Source organism: Dendrobates tinctorius, unplaced genomic scaffold (assembly GCF_039654945.1).
Source record: "Dendrobates tinctorius isolate UK_male_01 unplaced genomic scaffold, ASM3965494v1 ptg000084l, whole genome shotgun sequence".
In the NCBI taxonomy this organism is placed as follows: domain Eukaryota; kingdom Metazoa; phylum Chordata; class Amphibia; order Anura; family Dendrobatidae; genus Dendrobates; species Dendrobates tinctorius.
Genome location: NW_027361752.1, coordinates 19963243 through 19981633, shown reverse-complemented (window position 1 = coordinate 19981633; position 18391 = coordinate 19963243).

The window sequence follows — 18391 nt, the reverse complement described above, 5'->3', positions numbered from 1 at the left end:
TTTCACCACTGCTACGTTTCCAACTTCTGCTTTTATACTGGCTATGATAGTCTCTCCTGATTGGCTGCGCTGTTATATCTGGAAGACATTACGGTGAAGTTCTCCCAGGGTCATGTGATCCTACTGTAGCTGACGCAATCTTCTACAATGTGTAAAATAGCAGAGGCCATTTTAATCAAGTCATGAGAAGTGAAACCTTAACTGTATGGCTTTACAGTACTATGTTAGGCCCCTTCACCTGGATGTAGTTACAGTACGGGTGTCATCAATTTTTTTCAGGGATGACACAGTTACACATTATACACTATGTTGCTATGCACATGTCCGGCAGCACGGATGACAAGGGTCAATACAAGTCTATGATAAATACATACAGCACACTGATAGTTTCCATGTGCCATCCGTATGCTGTCCATGTGCTGTAGATGTTTAATATTGCAAAGTATAGGAGAAGCTTGTAATTTCATTCTTTCTTTATCCCATCTTGGCAAAACACAGATGACGTACTGATGAAATACTGATGGCACACTGATAACATAATGATGGCACGCTGATGGCACACTGATGACACACTGATAGCACATTGATGAGATACTGATGGCACACTGGTAAGATACTGATGGCACACTGATGACGAACTGATGGCACACTGGTAACACACTGATGGCACACTGGTAACACACTGATGACACACTGGTAACACACTGATGACATACTGATTTCACACTGGTAACACACTAATGGCACACTGGTAACGCACTGATGAAACACTGGTAACACACTGATGACACACTGATGGCATACTGATGGCACACTGGTAACACACTGATGACATACTGATGACACACTGGTAACACACTGATGACACACTAACATACTGATGGCACACTGATGACATACTGATGGCACACTGGTAACACGCTGATGGCACACTGATGACATGCTGATGGCACACTGATGACATACTGATGGCACACTGGTAACACACTGATGACACACTGATAACATACTGATGGCACACTGATGACAAACTGATGGCACACTGGTAACGCACTGATGGCACACTGGTAACACATTGATGGCACACTGGTAACACACTGATGGCACACTGGTAACACACTGATGGCACACTGGTAACGCACTGATGGCACACTGGTAACACACTGATGGCACACTGGTAACATGCTGATGGCACACTGATGACATAATGATGGCACACTGGTAACACACTGATGGCACACTGGTAACATGCTGATGGCACACTGATGACATAATGATGGCACACTGGTAACACACTGATGGCACACTGATGACATACTGATGACACACTGATAACATACTGATGGCACACTTATGACATACTGATGGAACACTGATGAGATACTGATGGCACACTGGTAAGATACTGATGGCAACCCCCATCTGTGGACGTCGGACACTCAGACTATCCTCATGGAGTCGGTTTCTAACCATTTGTGCAGACACATGCACATTTGTGGCCTGCTGGAGGTCATTTTGCAGGTCTCTGGCAGTGCTCCTCCTGTTCCTCCTTGCACAAAGGCAGAGGTAGCAGTCCCGCTGCTGGGTTGTTGCCCTCCTACGGCCCCCTCCACGTCTCCTGGTGTACTGGCCTGTCTCCTGGTAGCACCTCCAGCCTCTGGACACTAGGCTGACAGACACTACGCTGACAGACACTACGCTGACAGACACTCCTTTATTGAGGGTGTCTTGATTATTGACAATAACTTCCATCTGTTGCCTATTCCATTTGCACCACAGCATGTGAAATTGATTGTCAGTCAGTGTTGCTTCCTAAGTTGACAGTTTGGTTTCACAGAAGTTTGTTTTGCTTAAAGTTATATTCTGTTGTTTAAGTGTTCCCTTTATCTTTTTGAGCTGTGTACTTTAGTCTCTAGAAGCGACAGTGATGGTTCGGTGCGGTGCTATGCTATTACAGGTCTGATGATTAGTTCTTATTTGCAGAAATTATGATCCTCTTTGCCTGTAAACTCTTCAATAGCTGGTGGTCTGGTAGCTTACTTATCTGCCCAGGCTCCATCAATGTGTCCTGTCAGGAAGCTGAATGCAATGTGTACATCAATTTCAGTTTCTGTTCCTGCCAGGCACTGTTCATACAAATCTTTGCCAAGCAAGGAAAGAAGAAAGTACAATTTTCTCCATGACAGAAAGCTGTATGCAAATCATGTTCAGCTTCTCCAGCAGCTCTGTGCTTCTTATACACAAAAATATGCTATGCTGTCCTTGTTTTTGACCAATTTCCTAAATATAACCTAAAATTAAAATTTGTCAGCTTAATTATACGCAATATTTGACTACTGGTGTATGCAACGGTGGGTTGACACATGTAGCACTGTGTTGATACCTGCAATAATATACTTATTCTTACAGCCTGGTGGAAATTTCATTTTAAGTCTTATCAGCAATCTGAAATCCTGGTGCACTTTGCTTATTACTTACCCCCACTTGCTAGCTAGCTTTGGTGCAGATGTTTGGTTTTCTGACCTCTAGTGGCAGGAAATAAGGAACTTTTATGTGCTCTGCAATACTACCATAGAGTGTGAAAAGGTTTATGGATATGGCCATGTCACCAGCCAGTTAGTGTATATAACCTTTAGGCCAGGATCACACATGCGTGGAATACGACCGAGTCTCACATGTTAATACCCGGCACTGTCGCCGACATTCAGGAGCGGAGCGTGAGGCTCCATGTATTGCTATGCGGCCGCACACTCCAATCTGAGTGCCAGCGGTAGTGCCGGGTATTAACATGAGAGACTCGGCCATATACAGTACCTCGCATGTGTGATCCCCCGGCCTTAAAGACATAGTGCAGAATCATCACTTTTTGTAGCCAGGACCTCGCACTTCAACTTCCCAACAGATATCCAGAGAACCTTGCCAACAAACGATAAATCAGTCCTGGGTAGTTGACAGCATAGAATCGGTGCCTAATTTATGCAAGAGTGGTGGACTATTCTTTCAACTCTCAAACATGATTATTGCATTGAATGGTTCATATGATTTGTGTTGTTGGTGAGACACAATAAAATTACCTTTTATTATTCTGCATTATATGAATATTTATAGTTATTTTTTTATCCTGGGACCTGATTTGATGCCAGATTATCAAGTATTTTATATTTATGAAAAGGAGAAACCTTGAAAATATTCTGCATGTATAAAAACATTTTGCATATTATGATATGTGTAAAACGCCTTACTGATAAATAGCAGTAAAATAGAGAACCCCATAAAGGCATATATAAATAGTATAGCAATATAAAATATATATTACATAATGCGGATGACTTTCATTTCAGGTAATTTCCACATACACTTCCTGCTGAGGCGTAGGGATTTAGCCTATGTGTGGTTGCCAAACCTAGATGTAACATGTACAATATATTATCTCTCATTATATTTGAAATTATATTATATACTGATACACTTCAATGTATTTGTATTCTTTGTGTACCTAAGTGTTAAACAATCTCTGGAGCCTCTGAAGGTGAATATGGGCATGAGTTGTGATTACAAGACAACGCATTTAGACTTTCATCCACAAATGTCAGGGTGAAGATTGAAGATTGAGAACCGGAACCATCGGATGTCACGAGCATTCCTCTCTTTTGCGTTTCTCCTCCACGCTTTATTACCTTCCCGCTTTCTGTTGCAGAAGACACGCTCACTTTCCTAACTGACAGTAGATTAGGTCCAGTTTTGGATGGCCTCGACCTTTTTTTGGGGGGTTTGGTAACCCCGCAGCCGATTCCATAACCTAAGGCTTCTGGCACTCGGTACTGTTTCCTCTGTACCCTTACCCGGGGCTTGGTGACTATGTCATGCTGGTTCACCGAATTCCACCCCGTCAGCTATGAGAATACATCCTAATTATGTCGCACCTGAAACCAAGCCTCCCATCGCAGCTGATTATCAAGAGCTTTATTTACTTTAACCTGACCCTCGGCTGTATCCTTGGCCAGTGCCAGAGGGTTTCCCATGGGTACGACCGGAGTCCTGTCCGTGATGACACAATCCCGGTTCCTCCAGGCTTTTTTTAGACGTGCTTCTCTGCGTGGAACCCTAGAGCTGTGCTGTCCTGAACTTAGCGGGGGACATTTCCAGCTCGGAGATCAGTGGGTCTCCTTGACCTCTCCTGCTAAGACATCTAGGGGAAACTGTTACGATTGGGTCACCGAGGAGGAAAGCAAGACCAAGCAAAGCCACAGAACACCAGAGAGGTTGGTAACTAAGCGGATTGCAGACCCCTGATCCTATCCGTACAACTAGCAGTAGCTGTGGCGCGTACCTACGATGATCATTGATGCCTCGACACAGCCGGAGAACTAAATAAGCCTAGAGAAAGAAAGGGGAAATCTAAACTGCCCCAGAGCAGACCCCAAAGGAATAGATAGCCCCCAAACATATATTGTCGGTGAGACAAGATGAAAACACAAATGCAGATAGGAAAATAGACTGAGCAAACGATGGGGCCCACACTAACTAGACAGGAAAGGAAAGACTCGGTCTGCAATCACGCAAAAAACCCTGTAAAAAAATGCCCAACACGCCTGATAGAAAAATACTGAAGTCACTAGACTTCACCCACTATATCAGCACTCTGGTATATTCTGAAAGCAGAGCAAAAAGAGGCCAATCTAATAAGGGACAAAAACAAACTGGCACAAGCAGTAACATAAGGATGGAAATTCAGCACAGCCCCAGCCGGAGCTGGCTGAACACACAAAACTGAAATAGACAAAACCAGATCAAATGTGAACAATAGCAAAAGAACACTTAGCTGAGCATGCAGGGACTGAGCTGGAAACTAAGACCTCAGGAGGCAGGAAAAAATCACCAGCAGGGATAGAGGGAGTCGGCTGTCTTAAATCCAGTCAGAAACTCCAGATCTCCAGTCATCTTCCTCATTATCAGGTGGTAGGCCTCTGTTAATTAGATCAGCTCCATTACCTCCAGTAACCACCAGAGGGAGCCCGGAAAGAGAACTCGCGACCCCTCTGTCAATATAACCAGCTCCACTACCTTCACTAGTAACCAGAGGTAGGCCAGAAAGCGAATTCACAACAGGAAGCCTATCGGGGTTACACTCTGTCCCTAGGTTGGTGACTCCTATGGCAGGTATCCTTGACTCGGGATCTTCTGGTTCTGTGCCTGGAACAACCTTTACCTTGGGAGGGTTAACCCTGGTGTCACACAGGGACCAGAACAGGGGCACATCTCTTCCCAACACAGTCCCATATGGAAGGGTCTTCACCACTCCTACCACATGTTTGATGTTTCCACACGGTATGGAAAAAATAAACTCTGCGGTCATGCGGTCGAGTGCTCCCAGAGTTCCCCATGTATACCTATCACCTCCACTTTCCATCCTTTGGGGTTGTTCCCGGCAAAAAGGGACCCATGGACCAAAGTCACTAAGCTCCCCGAGTCCAAGAGAGCCTCTATTTGGTACAGTACCTGTTGATGAGTACCTGGCACAGCAGGGGTTCACTCCCAGCAGTGCCTGTAGTGGCGGTACAAACTGGTTATGGCATATATAGACACACGGCGCATATACCTGCAGTCAGTGGGTTCAATTATCAGGGATAGTTGGCAGCCACCTGTCCAGGTCCTTGACACCACCAACACTTAAGAGCTGTGGCACGACTATACCTTGGGGCCACTTTAGGAAAAATGTGACTTTTGTCACTGTCACTTTGGGTTACCCCTTCATCACAAATTTGGTCCTGGTTAGCCCCAACATGATAGCCGAAGTGGAGCAGTGTCCTGTACAAAGTCCTGAGTGGCTGTAAACTGCTCAAGTAGTACAACCACCTGGTCCAGAGTGCCCGGGTACCCTTGCCCCACCCAATGCTCTATGGCTGCTGGCAGCGCTCTCACCAGCTGGTCAGCCACCACCCTCTCTACCATCTGGGCTGGGATCAAGGTCTCAGGCCAGGCTGAAGCCATTTCTTTACCAGCTGCAATAATTCATATGCCTAAGACCTGGCGGGATGAGACTCAGCAAAGGACCACTGGTACACCTGCTGAGCCTGCACATACTTATTAACCCCCAGTCGGGCAAGGATCTCACCTCTAAGCTTCTTGTAGTCCAGGCCATCCTCCCGACTGATGTCCAGGTAGGCCTTCTGGGCATCTCCCATCACGAAAGGGGCCATCACTTCAGTCCACTCTGACAATGGAAGGCTCTCCCGCTGTGCGGTATACTCAAACACAGTGAGGAACACTTCCTATCGTCCTCAGGACTCATCCACCTCAGCGCTGTCCAGACATTGTACCGGGACTCAGAACAGATCGGGGTCACTGTTGAGGGCACTTCTTTCAGGGCCACAGTTTGTTGTAAGATGAGCTCATTATTTTTCTGCTGCTTCTGATACAGTAGCTCCTGCTGATACAGTAGCTCCTGCTGCTGCTGTCCCTGTGACTCTAGCTGCTGCTGCTCCTGTTGCCTCTGCTGAATGAAGAACAACTGCTTCAAAGGCTCCTCTATTTTGTCAGCAGGCTTTAGCGGTAGCATTGCAGGATTAATCACTGACATGCTGCACATTTTGGGGTATACTTCAGTTCACACTACTTGCATTCTCCACCCTATGAAGTGCAGCGGTGTCCACATTGTGCAGTGATGAGGCAGTGACCCAGCAAAGTTCAAAGCAAAATGTATTATAATGTCCAAACTCACAGAAATACACAGCACATGATATCCTCCGGATCACACCCGGGAAACAAGACAGTCCACATCCGAGACCTGTTACCGTGGGCGACTACACCACCATGTATGCTGAGGGGTGCTAGGCCGCTTGGCCCTGTGTAGCCTCACACAGGTGGAGCTATGCAGTGCCTTCCACTCTGCATGCTTGCAAAACCAAACTGACACACCCAACACTGCTACAGGGGTTTGTACAAGGTACCTCTGGCTGTAGTGTGAAGGAGAGAATGGCTAGTGAAATCAATTATTAAACCTTATATAAGTTAATTCAGATATGGTGTAGCAAGATGGCATCTGTGTGTCCTGGAAACAGTCTCAAATGAATCTTTGGAATGCAGAAGCTAAGACATCAAGACACCATATAAGGAGTGAAGTTGGACTCGACCTATCATTAGCTGACACTGACTGGTCAGAAGTTGTGCAACACCCATTTCCTGTCTCTTTGTGCTCAGAATAATGTTTCATTTGTGTGCCATCTTTGGCTGAGGGAGAAGTGTGTATCTGTCTGTGTATCTGATACATTGGCCTCTAAGTGCGCACTCAGCTTACTTTTATTTATTTTTTTTTGCATTGCAATCACAGCTATGTCTGTGACTGCAATGCTCTCCCGTGAACTTAATACACATTTGTGCACATCCTGGGGGGACACATAGCGACCCTCACATATGACACCGGTCACTGCCTCACACAGCACATGCGCAGATTGAGTTCCCAATTCAATGATGTCTTTTTGAGATAATTGCGCATGGCATTGATGGCGCAACATAATTAAGTGGGAACATGTACTGACAGTAAAGACAATAAAGTGTAACTCATAATTCAACAGTTAGAGGAGCAGTGAGGGTGCTGCTCATAAGCTTTCAATCTATAAGGAAATAGGAGGGGGGCACAATATATAAAAAGTGCTTCTCATGTATGGTCCAGCCATCGTTATAATAAATAGGGGTGTTCAATTAAAGCCAGTATCTAAGTACAGTTGCCAAGTGCTATGCAGTGCTTGGAGGATGTGAAGACAGATGAGTAAGAGGGACCAGATTCTGAGGATAGGTTAGAAAAGGAAACCAGGGAAGAGTTAGATTAGTGTAGTGAGGTGATAAGCCTGTCTAAAGATATGTGTTTTAGAGCAAATATGGGGGGGCTAGGTATTAATTGAATTGTTTGGGGTAGTGCATTCCAGAAAACTGGTGCAGCATAAGAGAAGCCTTGTAGACCAAGTGGGAGGTTTGGGTTATGGAGGATGTTACACTTAGGTCATTAGTGGAAAAGAGGGCATTGACTGAAGGAGAAGATGTATGGTGGTGCAGAGTTGTGGAGAACTTTGTGTGTGAGAAAGAGCTACAGTAAGTTCATATTGTATTCGGTAGTGGATGGGTAACCAGTGCAGTGATTGGCACAGGTTGGAAGCATGGAAGCATTGGTGTAACAGCTGGACAGAAATATGACCCAGTCTGCCACACTCAAAATGGTATCAGTTTAATCTGTATTAGGCCTCTTTCACACTTCAGTTTTTTACAATCAGTCACAATCCGCCAGGTTTTGATTAAAACGGATTCTCAATTTTCTTTTGAGGATCCGTTTTTTTTCTCCATTGACTTTCATTAATGGTGGATTGTGACGGATTGCTGTCCGTTGCATCCGTTTTTTTTGAGGATCCGCCAAAAGTTGCTGTCCGTCATCATCCTCAAAGATTGCAACGTTTTTTTTTTCTGGCGGATCCTCCAGACACTCATTCAACCCGAAATTCTTTCTGGGTGCCGGACAAAAAAAAAAAAAATTCTCTCTCTCTCTCTCCCCTTTTACAGTTTCCTGTTCAGGTCCAGAAGACTAATAAATCTTGTTGAAAGGCTGCCTCAAGGGTTCTAGTTCAAGTTTGTCTAAAGTTCTGAACGTTTTGAATAAAGTTTGGGTCGGGTAGCAGAACCTAAACTTCCACAGGTCTGCTCATACCTTTTGGAGAGTCATTTATATATACTAACCTCGTAGTCAAAAGTAATAAAGATACACACAGAGAAAAGTCCTTTCATTGAACAAATTACTCCCAAACAATTATACTCTTTTTCTCATTTATTAGCATGAAAATATAAAATCTAAGTAATCTTCACTTGTCCTCCGTTAATCCATAATGATTTGGTTGCACGATGATCCCCGACTCTGCTACGTCCAGATGGTGTGGCTAGCGGTGACATCAGTAATGTGACCACCCACCACGCCAGCATGAACACAATGTTCTTGGCATGAGAACGTGGCTGCAGTGAATTCCTTAAGGTTATTGCAGGTCACAGGAGGCATTTCTCACAGTCAGCTAAGTGTGAGCCAGCCTTTGAACTGCGATAACCTTAAGATCACGTTACATTTAGCGATGCACCAGCGATCCCGACCACGATATCACCCGGTCAGGATCGCTGGTGCATCGCTAAATGGTTGCTAATGAGCTGCCAAACAGGCAGATCTCAGCAGCGATGCAGCGACGCAGCAGCGGTCGCTACTTACCTGTCAGACGCGGCGATGATGATGTCCTCCGCCCGCGTCCACGCATCGCTCGTCGGCACCAGCAGGAAGCCCAGCAGGAGGCCGCCGACAAGAAATGGACCAGGACGATCTCGCACGATCACCGATAACCAGCGGGGGAGCCGGTCGGAGGTGAGTATCACATGTAGCGATATCGCTAGCAATATCGCTGCTACGTCACAAAATCGATGATGCTTTAGCAATATTGCTAGCGATATCGCTATGTGTAAAGGGGGCTTTACTGTAACATCATCTGAGTTCATAGCAGCTGGTTCTCATGCTGCACAGCACCAGTGCTGGACTCATGAATGATCGCAAGTCTGGCACTCAAAATTCTAGCCCTCGAGCCACAGGTTACCGAGATAACAGTTACCAGAGTTCACAACCACTGGGTCTCCAGGCAGCTGTAAGGCCCGTAAACCTCATGGGAACCTTTGAGGGACACTTTACGGTTACTTAAGTTTCCAGCTGGATGCTGTGAACTAAGGTTACCTTGTATGTGCATATTACTATATTGTTAATAACTAAATAAATTAAAAAAATGACTTGGGGCTCCCTATTTTCAATAACCAGCTGATGGAAAACAGACAGCTGGAGGCTGATGTTATTATTCTGGGAAGGAGCCAATATCAGTAATGTCATCGCCCATGGATATTGGCCCTTTCCCAGAATAATAACACCAGCTCACAGCTGTTGGCTTTTCTTACTAATGTGATTTAATTCTGGGTGAGTATATATAAATGGATGGATATTTACACATGACATTGATAAGAATAGTCTACATCAACTTGAATTGATTTTGAAATGTGTGTTGTCTAGTCTCACACGATTCTATTGATTATATCCAGTCTGATGGGTAAACTAATTAACTCAATGTTTACTTGCTAATTTAAGGGATCTGAGTGATTTTTCTGTCCACATTTGTTTGCAGAGCAATTGTCTTGTTCTTGTTCTGATGGGGCATCACACATAGCAACTCACCCGCGATCCCGACAACGATATCAACTTGTCGGGATCACTGGTGTGTCGCTACATGACCGCTGGTGAGCTGTCAAACAGGCAGCTTCACCAGCGATCAGCACCAGCGACGCCGAGCGGGCGTGTCGCTGTGTACGTTAGTTACCAGCGCGCTGATGCAGGGAGCTGGTAATTAAGGTACACATCGGGTTTCTAAGCAGCGGGCGTCACTTAGAAACCCGATGTGTACCTTGGTTACCAGCTCCCTGCATCAGCGCGCTGGTAACTAAGGTACACATTGAGTTTCTAAGCACCGTGCGCTGCTTAGAAATCCTGCGTTTACCTTAGCTACCAGCGCGCTGATCGCTGGTCTCCCGCCTGTCACACGCAGTGATGCGTGCTGGCCAGCAGGAGACCAGCGCTCAAAAAAATGTCCTGGCCATTTCAGGACGATCAGCGATAACTGGCAGCGGGGCCGGTCGCTGGTCAGTGTCACACACAGCGATCTCGTGGGTTAGACCGCTGTTGCGTCACAAAACTTGTGACTCAGCAGCGATCTCACTAGCGAGATCGCTATGTGTGACGGGGGCTTTAGTCCCATTTTGCTTCCCTTTGCAGCCCCCCTAAGACCATTTTACAGTAATTTTACAGCATCCTATTGCCAGCAATATGACTCCATATCACCATCATCATCTCCATATGGCTACAAATATGTTATCTCAATCATATATCACTGTTTATTCAGCTCTGGTGAAAACAACTGATATTACACTTTGTATGTTACATTTGTGATCATATTATAGCTGCCAAATGTTCTTATGGACATAAGCTATCTTCAGTAATGAGTAAAATGGTTGAAATTTACCTGTCTGGGGGAAACAGGTATAACAGGTGTGTTCTATTCTTGCCAAACCAAGCGCATAGATTATTTATCTTGTAAATACCCGATTTTGAAGAATGATCTGATTTGCATACTCGATTTATGAGCCAGATGGAAATACACAGCTGGATTCAAACTACAACCCTAAAGGGAGTCATCATATGTTAGCATGGTAAGTTACTAGGAAATGTTTTTTTTTTTCTTATTTTTTCAATTTGGCTATTGTATTAAATCGGATGGGGGATGATATCTAAAACTAGTAAAATGGAATCGAATCACATTTCTATATATATTTAGCTCTCGGTAATAAAAATAATCACCTTCTCGGATATAATTCCTATGTTAAATGACAAGAATTATTGGAGAATGCTGTGATAAAAGACCTAGAAGCTCAACCAATTGCAATAAAGGGTCTGTGATTGCACATCCAAAGCACATGAGCCTGCATGATCTGTCTTGAGAAGCTTTCAAAGGCTGGGATTAGAGGTAGCTAGGACCCCAACAGGTTAGATTTTTAGATACCTTAGCCAAAAGGCAGCCATTTTATCTTGGTGGTTAATGTATAAAATTTTCCTGCCTCTGTGTCCTCTGATCAGGCACCCCTGCTCTGTTCCTATGGGGGAGAGGGACTCTCATGCTAACACTTGCATGCAGGGATTCTGGACAATGAGTGCACTCCTCTACTGTAAGACAGCGTTTGCACCATCCTGCCAGTAATCATGTTAATCATGGTCCTGCTAGCTGACCCATCATTAGGGCTGATCAACTTGACCAAAAGGCAGAAGAACGACTAGACAAAAGACAGCTTCCTTCCTAGTTAATTCTTATGATTACAACATGGTTTTGCAATCATATTTGATCCTTGAGCTACCTAACTATAATTTCTGTCTCACCTCCGGGACTCTTGCTATGGCTTGCAAACAATTTATTTTTCTCAACTCGTTGCAAGAGCCAGCAGCTACATAGTAGACGAAATAGAGAGGCCATAGAAGATTGAGGACCTGGTTTCTGTGTATGGGTGAAACGATGGAGACCAGAGAGCTTCTGTGACCTGCTAATCAAAGGGGTTTGCACAAAGTCTATGCTTCGATGATGATTTTTTTTATTGGCAGGTACCTCAGACAGACAAAGGCAAGGGCTAAAAATGATAAACAACTGTCATTATATGTCAGTACACTATGTGCAACCTTTTTACAACAAGTAAAAAATTATAAAAAGATGACACTCAGAATGCAGTTCTGAAAAAAAAAAATCTGTGTCCTTAAAGGGCAATAGGAAATAACTTCCCGATCTCTATTTTTTTTTTCAAATAATTTTATTGTTTTTTTAGAAATAAACAGGGTAGGGAAAGGAAGGTAGGAAGGGAGGGAAGGGAGTGGGGAATAAACAACCTTGTACAGGTACGGAAAAAAAATTTAAAAACTAGAGAACCCACAAATAGGCATAGAATAACATATATCGAATAACAACATAAAAGAAAAAAAAATCCCTGATCGCTAGTTTTGACATCTGCACCTCATACTAATCTCCGGCAATTCCATTGAGGGTGAATAGAGTAGAGGCGTGCTTGCTGTCGGGATAGGTCAGACCCTAAGCAGTCTCATGGATATATACAAAATATATTTAAAAACTTGGCAAAAAGCCTCAAAGGAATTCTCTGGCTCTAAAGGAGAAAATCTCAATTTATATGTCACTCAAAGACGACTGCTTAGATTTTATGCAGCCATATACTAAGGAGCCGTACGGCCTCTGAGCACTGCCATATTGGCTCTTTGCAAATGGCTCTGGCATATGCATGAACCCTAAGACACTTTTCACACTGCGTTCTTGCCCACGTTTGTTGGTCCGTTGGGGCTTGTGTCCGAAGCCTCCTCAAAATGAGGTTCGGGCGCATGCGTCGAATTGGGCTGTTTACTATAATGGTGCTGAAAGAGTAAATGTGCGCTGATATGTATCATTTTTGGGCATATATGCCTACTAGAGGCGGACACACAGACGCAATGTACTACGTCTTGATTTCTGCCTCCAACAAGTATATATACCCAAAAATGATGCACGACAGAGGACACAGTGACTCCGTCAGTACCTTTATAGTCTATGGCCCCAAACAGCGCATCCCGTTTTAAAGAGGTTCGGACAGAAGCCCCGATGGGATCACTGAGCTTGGGCAAGAATGCAATGTGAAAGAAGCCTTATGCAGAGAAAAATTTTTGATAATTGGCATAAAACTGGAGCAGAAATATTAGTTCTGAAGTTTCTACTGCAAGAGTGGACTCATTGCTTTTATATTATATTTATCAATTTACATCTAAAATATTACATTTAAAAAAACTGACAATAAAATATTGTTTTATTAAAACAATCAACATAATCTGAACATTTAGATCTGTAGATATTAGATATAAGCCGTATATAAGGTCCATGGAAGTGGAGTATAGACTCAGTAGAATCTGCATCAGCTAAAGAGTGTCTGGACAAGTTATATTTTCAGAGTTGTTTATGTAATGGATCAATGCAATCTGGCCTGGAGCTAAAAAACACAAGGTTATGTACTCTATTAGTTTAGTAGGTCAAGTAATAATTAGTAGCTTGAGGCAGAAATATATGACAGTGGAAAAAATAGTTCTGAGCGGAACTTTACTCCATACGTGGGAACGTAGAGTTTAATGAATATTAGTTTTTCAGTAATATTTTAACCTAATCTGGACATGGGGGCAAAACATATTGTTCCCTCTCTATCTGAGTAGAGACGGCGAATGTATAAACAGCTGCACTGTATGTGCCCGGAATGTAATAAAGCAAGAAAAACACTAACACTATCATTTCTTATTACAGTCTGCGATCCCCTCGAAAATGGAATTGAGACATTGTAGGGCAACGGTGAAATACACAATTCCTTTGGGACTGCGGCTAAATCTACCTTAAGCCTTTAAGCCCATGGCTATTTTCTGACTTTACAAAAAGATAATAATTTTGTGTCAAAGAAAAATCATATTGTGTCTCTTAAAATAAAGCAACGCACGAGGAACACACCTGACAAACGATAAGACTGTACAGATATAAGTAAGAAAATAGAAGAAAAAAGGGAAAAGGGTCTGATTCAAAACTTGACTTGTACCAGTAGTCATCTAATCACTCATTCTATAAACTGATATATCACAGTTTTACACCACATGGTAAAAATCACGGTGTCCTGCGGAGCCCAACCTTTGGATGGCAGCATTGGGGGCTAGAGATGAGCGAATACAGTTTATTGAAATTGAAATCTAATCAAATTTTGCTAAAGTCCACATTTGCCAAAATACAGATTTTTTTTTAAATGTAATTCAAATAGCAAAATATCACTGTAAGGCCGGGGTCACACTTGTGAGTGCAATGCGAGAAACTCGCAAGAGTCTCTCGCCTCAAAACCCGACACTGCTGCTGGTGGTTCGGACCGGAGCGTTCAGCTGCATAGAAAGACATGCAGTTGCACACTCCGGTCCTGAGTGCCGGCGGCAGTGCCGGGTATTGAGGCAAGATACTCGCGTGAGTTTCTTGCATTGCACTCACAAGTGTGACCCCAGCCTAAAAGAGACATACATAGTGATTCAAGGGAAAGTTCAAATACCAGTTCCCATCGGGATGCAGACATACAACACTGGAGCAGATTTACTAATCCAATCTAATGTATGGATGATGTAAATGTGGATTGCACAGTCTAAAAGTTCATGAAAGGCATCACAGAGGCCCATTCTTTTGAAAAATTGTGAAAATTTTGTTGACACCTTTGCTGATTTTACAACACCTTTGTTTACTTACTTTGCATCAATAATTTGTGCCAACATTTTACATGTAGTACAAGGTATGTACACTAGTGTTTTGGTGTACAATGCCAAAATGCTAGTGAAAATAGCTTAGCAAATATACCCTAACTTATAGTATTAAAGTGATCACAAAGTTTGATCACAAAATTTTACCTATAGTAGGACAGCTTCAACACTTCTTATTGTAATATACATTTTTGCAAGGATCATGTTTAGATATGATCAAATTAATTTGTAACAAATCAAATTTAAAAAAAATCATACTGTATTTTCCAAAATCTGAATTTTTGGGGATTCAATTCAGAATTCAGATGAATCCAGCAAAATGGTGGTAAACTTTATTCTTATTTTGCTTCAATTCTTTTTATAATGCCTCTGACACATTTTCACATTCCTCTGATTCGCTCTTCTGTTAGTTCTTTGCTTCATTCTGGCATTTAGGTCAATCAGGGGGCCTGTGTTTGGCCCCAAGTGGTCATGTGGCTAGGAGGAGAGGAGTAAAACGCATTATATGATGTTCATCTTCCACTTTCCACCCATGTGAATGGAGCTTAGAAAGAACAGAAGACTAGCGAAGAGGACCAGGAATCTACATTGGCAGCCAAGGAGGTGAAAAAGATGTAAGGATAGGTGAGGAAAGGATTATTTCTAAAAAATTTTCATGACTTATACGAGTACCATCATGGTAATCGGAAAAAATTTGAATGAGACCACATTTATTTGGATCAAACCAAATCTGCTCGAATTCCGAGAGATTCGCTCATCTCTAAACATGATATCAAAGAATGGTTAAGAAATAATGGGAATAACTTAGCTTTGACCGATCAACGTCCTTATCAAGTAGTCGTAGTCTGAATTATTCCTGTGTCCTGTGGAATGTGGATGTTTCAGGGTATCTCATAGATTCCGGACTCTTGTCTTTTGGTTTACGCATATTTAACTGCAAAGCTTTAGAATGACATTTTGGTGACTTTTGCAGTGGTAGCATTTATGGGACAGTTCCAAGAACTGTTTTTTCCCCACTTTTGTCTGTGCATCTTTTGTGTGAACCTATCCTTATGATATACCTGTCTTACCTCTTTTTAGGTAAGTGCAATACTCCATATTTTCTTTTACCTCTATTTTTGCTGTACTGTTCCTTTGTATCACGGCTTTAATATAATCCTCCAGATATAACACTATACAGTTTACTTGTAAGACTGCTCTGACATTTTCTTTCTACATGAAAAACTTGGAAAAAAATTGGTTACATTGCCAGTGGGTATGAAGCATTGTAAATCTGATTCACAGATAACAAAGGTCAGAGCACGTAATTTATGCAGAGATGCCGATAGTCATCCAAGGTGATTCTCTTCAAGGTCTCTAAGCAATATCCTGAATTTGTGAGGTGTAAAGGGCTTTACTGGACTTTAGTTTTCATTGTTAATTTAGTGAGTATCATATAGTTATTCTTAAAGGGGTTGGCCACAGCTTTACATGTCCCTTTCATGTGAACTAACCGCCATAAACAAGCACTTCACTAAACACCTTGCTTTCTCGAATCCTTCTGTAAATTGAGCTGCTCTTCTGGTCGCATTATCTGTTTTGAGAATCTCCCGACTTTCTGTGATGTCAGGTCAAAATCTCCCTGAAATCTGGGGTCAGGAAGCTAATGGGTGGGTGTCATGGGCTTTGTGGATGGGTAGGGCTCTATTCATCAGAGGCTTTGCATGCTGCTGTAGACACAGTTTTTTGTGCAACACACAGCTCTCCCTGCAGACGCAGCTCTCTTTATATCTATATAAAAAGAGAGAGAGTGGTCTCAAATACTAACAAAAAGTCCATCAACATTATAAAAATATAAATCTTTATTTGACAGGTATGCAGAAAAAGCCAGTGAAAGTGAGTAGAACCATTAGGCACCAAAGTGCCATAAAAACACCAGGATGCCTGAACCCATAATATTGCATAATGTCCCCACACGTGGTCAGTGACCAACAAGTAACCATTAGCAGGTATAGCACCCATATCCACTGGCCATAATGTCTCATTTAATGCTATCATAAGGAATGCCTAATGAAAGATCGTGCATAATGGGCCAAAATGATTCCATTAATCATACCTGTAAGGGTCCTATACGGGGGCGTGAGGGTCAGCGCGTCTGCCCAACGCGCGTTTCGGAACAAGTCCTTCGTCCTTGTTTTTATATCTATATGTATAAAGCAAGGTGTGTGTAACCTATACACACTCTGCTGTATTCCCTTTATAATATGAATAGATTCATACATCTCTTTCATTCCACCCATCCTTCCATCTATATCCATTAGTCAGTGAGGAGGCGAAGATAATCTTTATTGCCAGAGCTGTAGTTATGGTGCTTTGTACATTACTTCTATTCTCTGTAGCAGTTCACAGTACAAGAGCTTTTTCAAGGATTATGAGTGACACCGGGGGAAGAGTGGGAGTGCTTTAAGGAAGAATTACTGGATGTGTTCTCATTGCTTGCTTGCAACCCGGCGCAATGAGTGTTGAGAAATATAGTAAGAAGGGAGCAGAGGAATCTGAAGAGGAAGTGGGGCCCGAGCACGAAAAGGCATAAAACAACATGAAATTGGCAGAAAATGTAGAAGAGGATCTTTGTGGGAACCATCCTTATGGCAAAAAACTAACTGAGTTAGGGAAGTGGACAACCTCTTTAAATATTCACTACACAGGAGATCAACTCTTTTCTCTTTGCCCTATAATGTCCAAGCGGACAAAATTTATGGCGCTTTGACCTGAACTTTTATCCTTCACCTTTTATAGATATAGGACGAAGGGTTAAAGCTTCTGCAATCTATCAGGAATGGGTTCAGTCTGCTGGTTGTTACACACAGGGGGCACCTTTATAAGGCAGACATAGGAGGGGAGGAGATTCTGCCACTGATGGACAGCAAGGAAAATGTGTAGGAAAGAGGATGAAGAGAAATGCATGGTGGTGGATGGATAGGGATATAGACACAGCATTAACTTATAACAAGGCACAGTAGTGAGGTGCGCTTTCCTAAAACACTATAGTGGCCTACCAACTGCTGAGACCCAAACATTATTAATGCAACTTACCGTACATTAAATTTCATGCACGGAATAAAAAGATCATGCAACAAATTACTAAAATATTCTTTAAATAGATGTAGGTTGGTCACAGCTAAAAAATTTATTATATTTTTTCTATATTATTTCTTTTAACGTTAAGGCAGAATTGGCTAGTGCAACTGAAAGAAAAAATAATATGAAGCTCCATGTCACTCACTTTATTCACACTTTAAGGATATAAGACAACTGGGGGTGAATGTATATCACAATTTTCTACTTTATATTTTTAAAATACTTAGAAAACCATGTATCATTTTTTACACATCACAAATGCTTGTTTGTGTTGGTTTATCACATAAAATCACAATAACATACATTTAAGTTTGTGGGTGTAACTTGAAAAAATGTGGAAAAGTTCATGGGGTATGAATCCTTTTA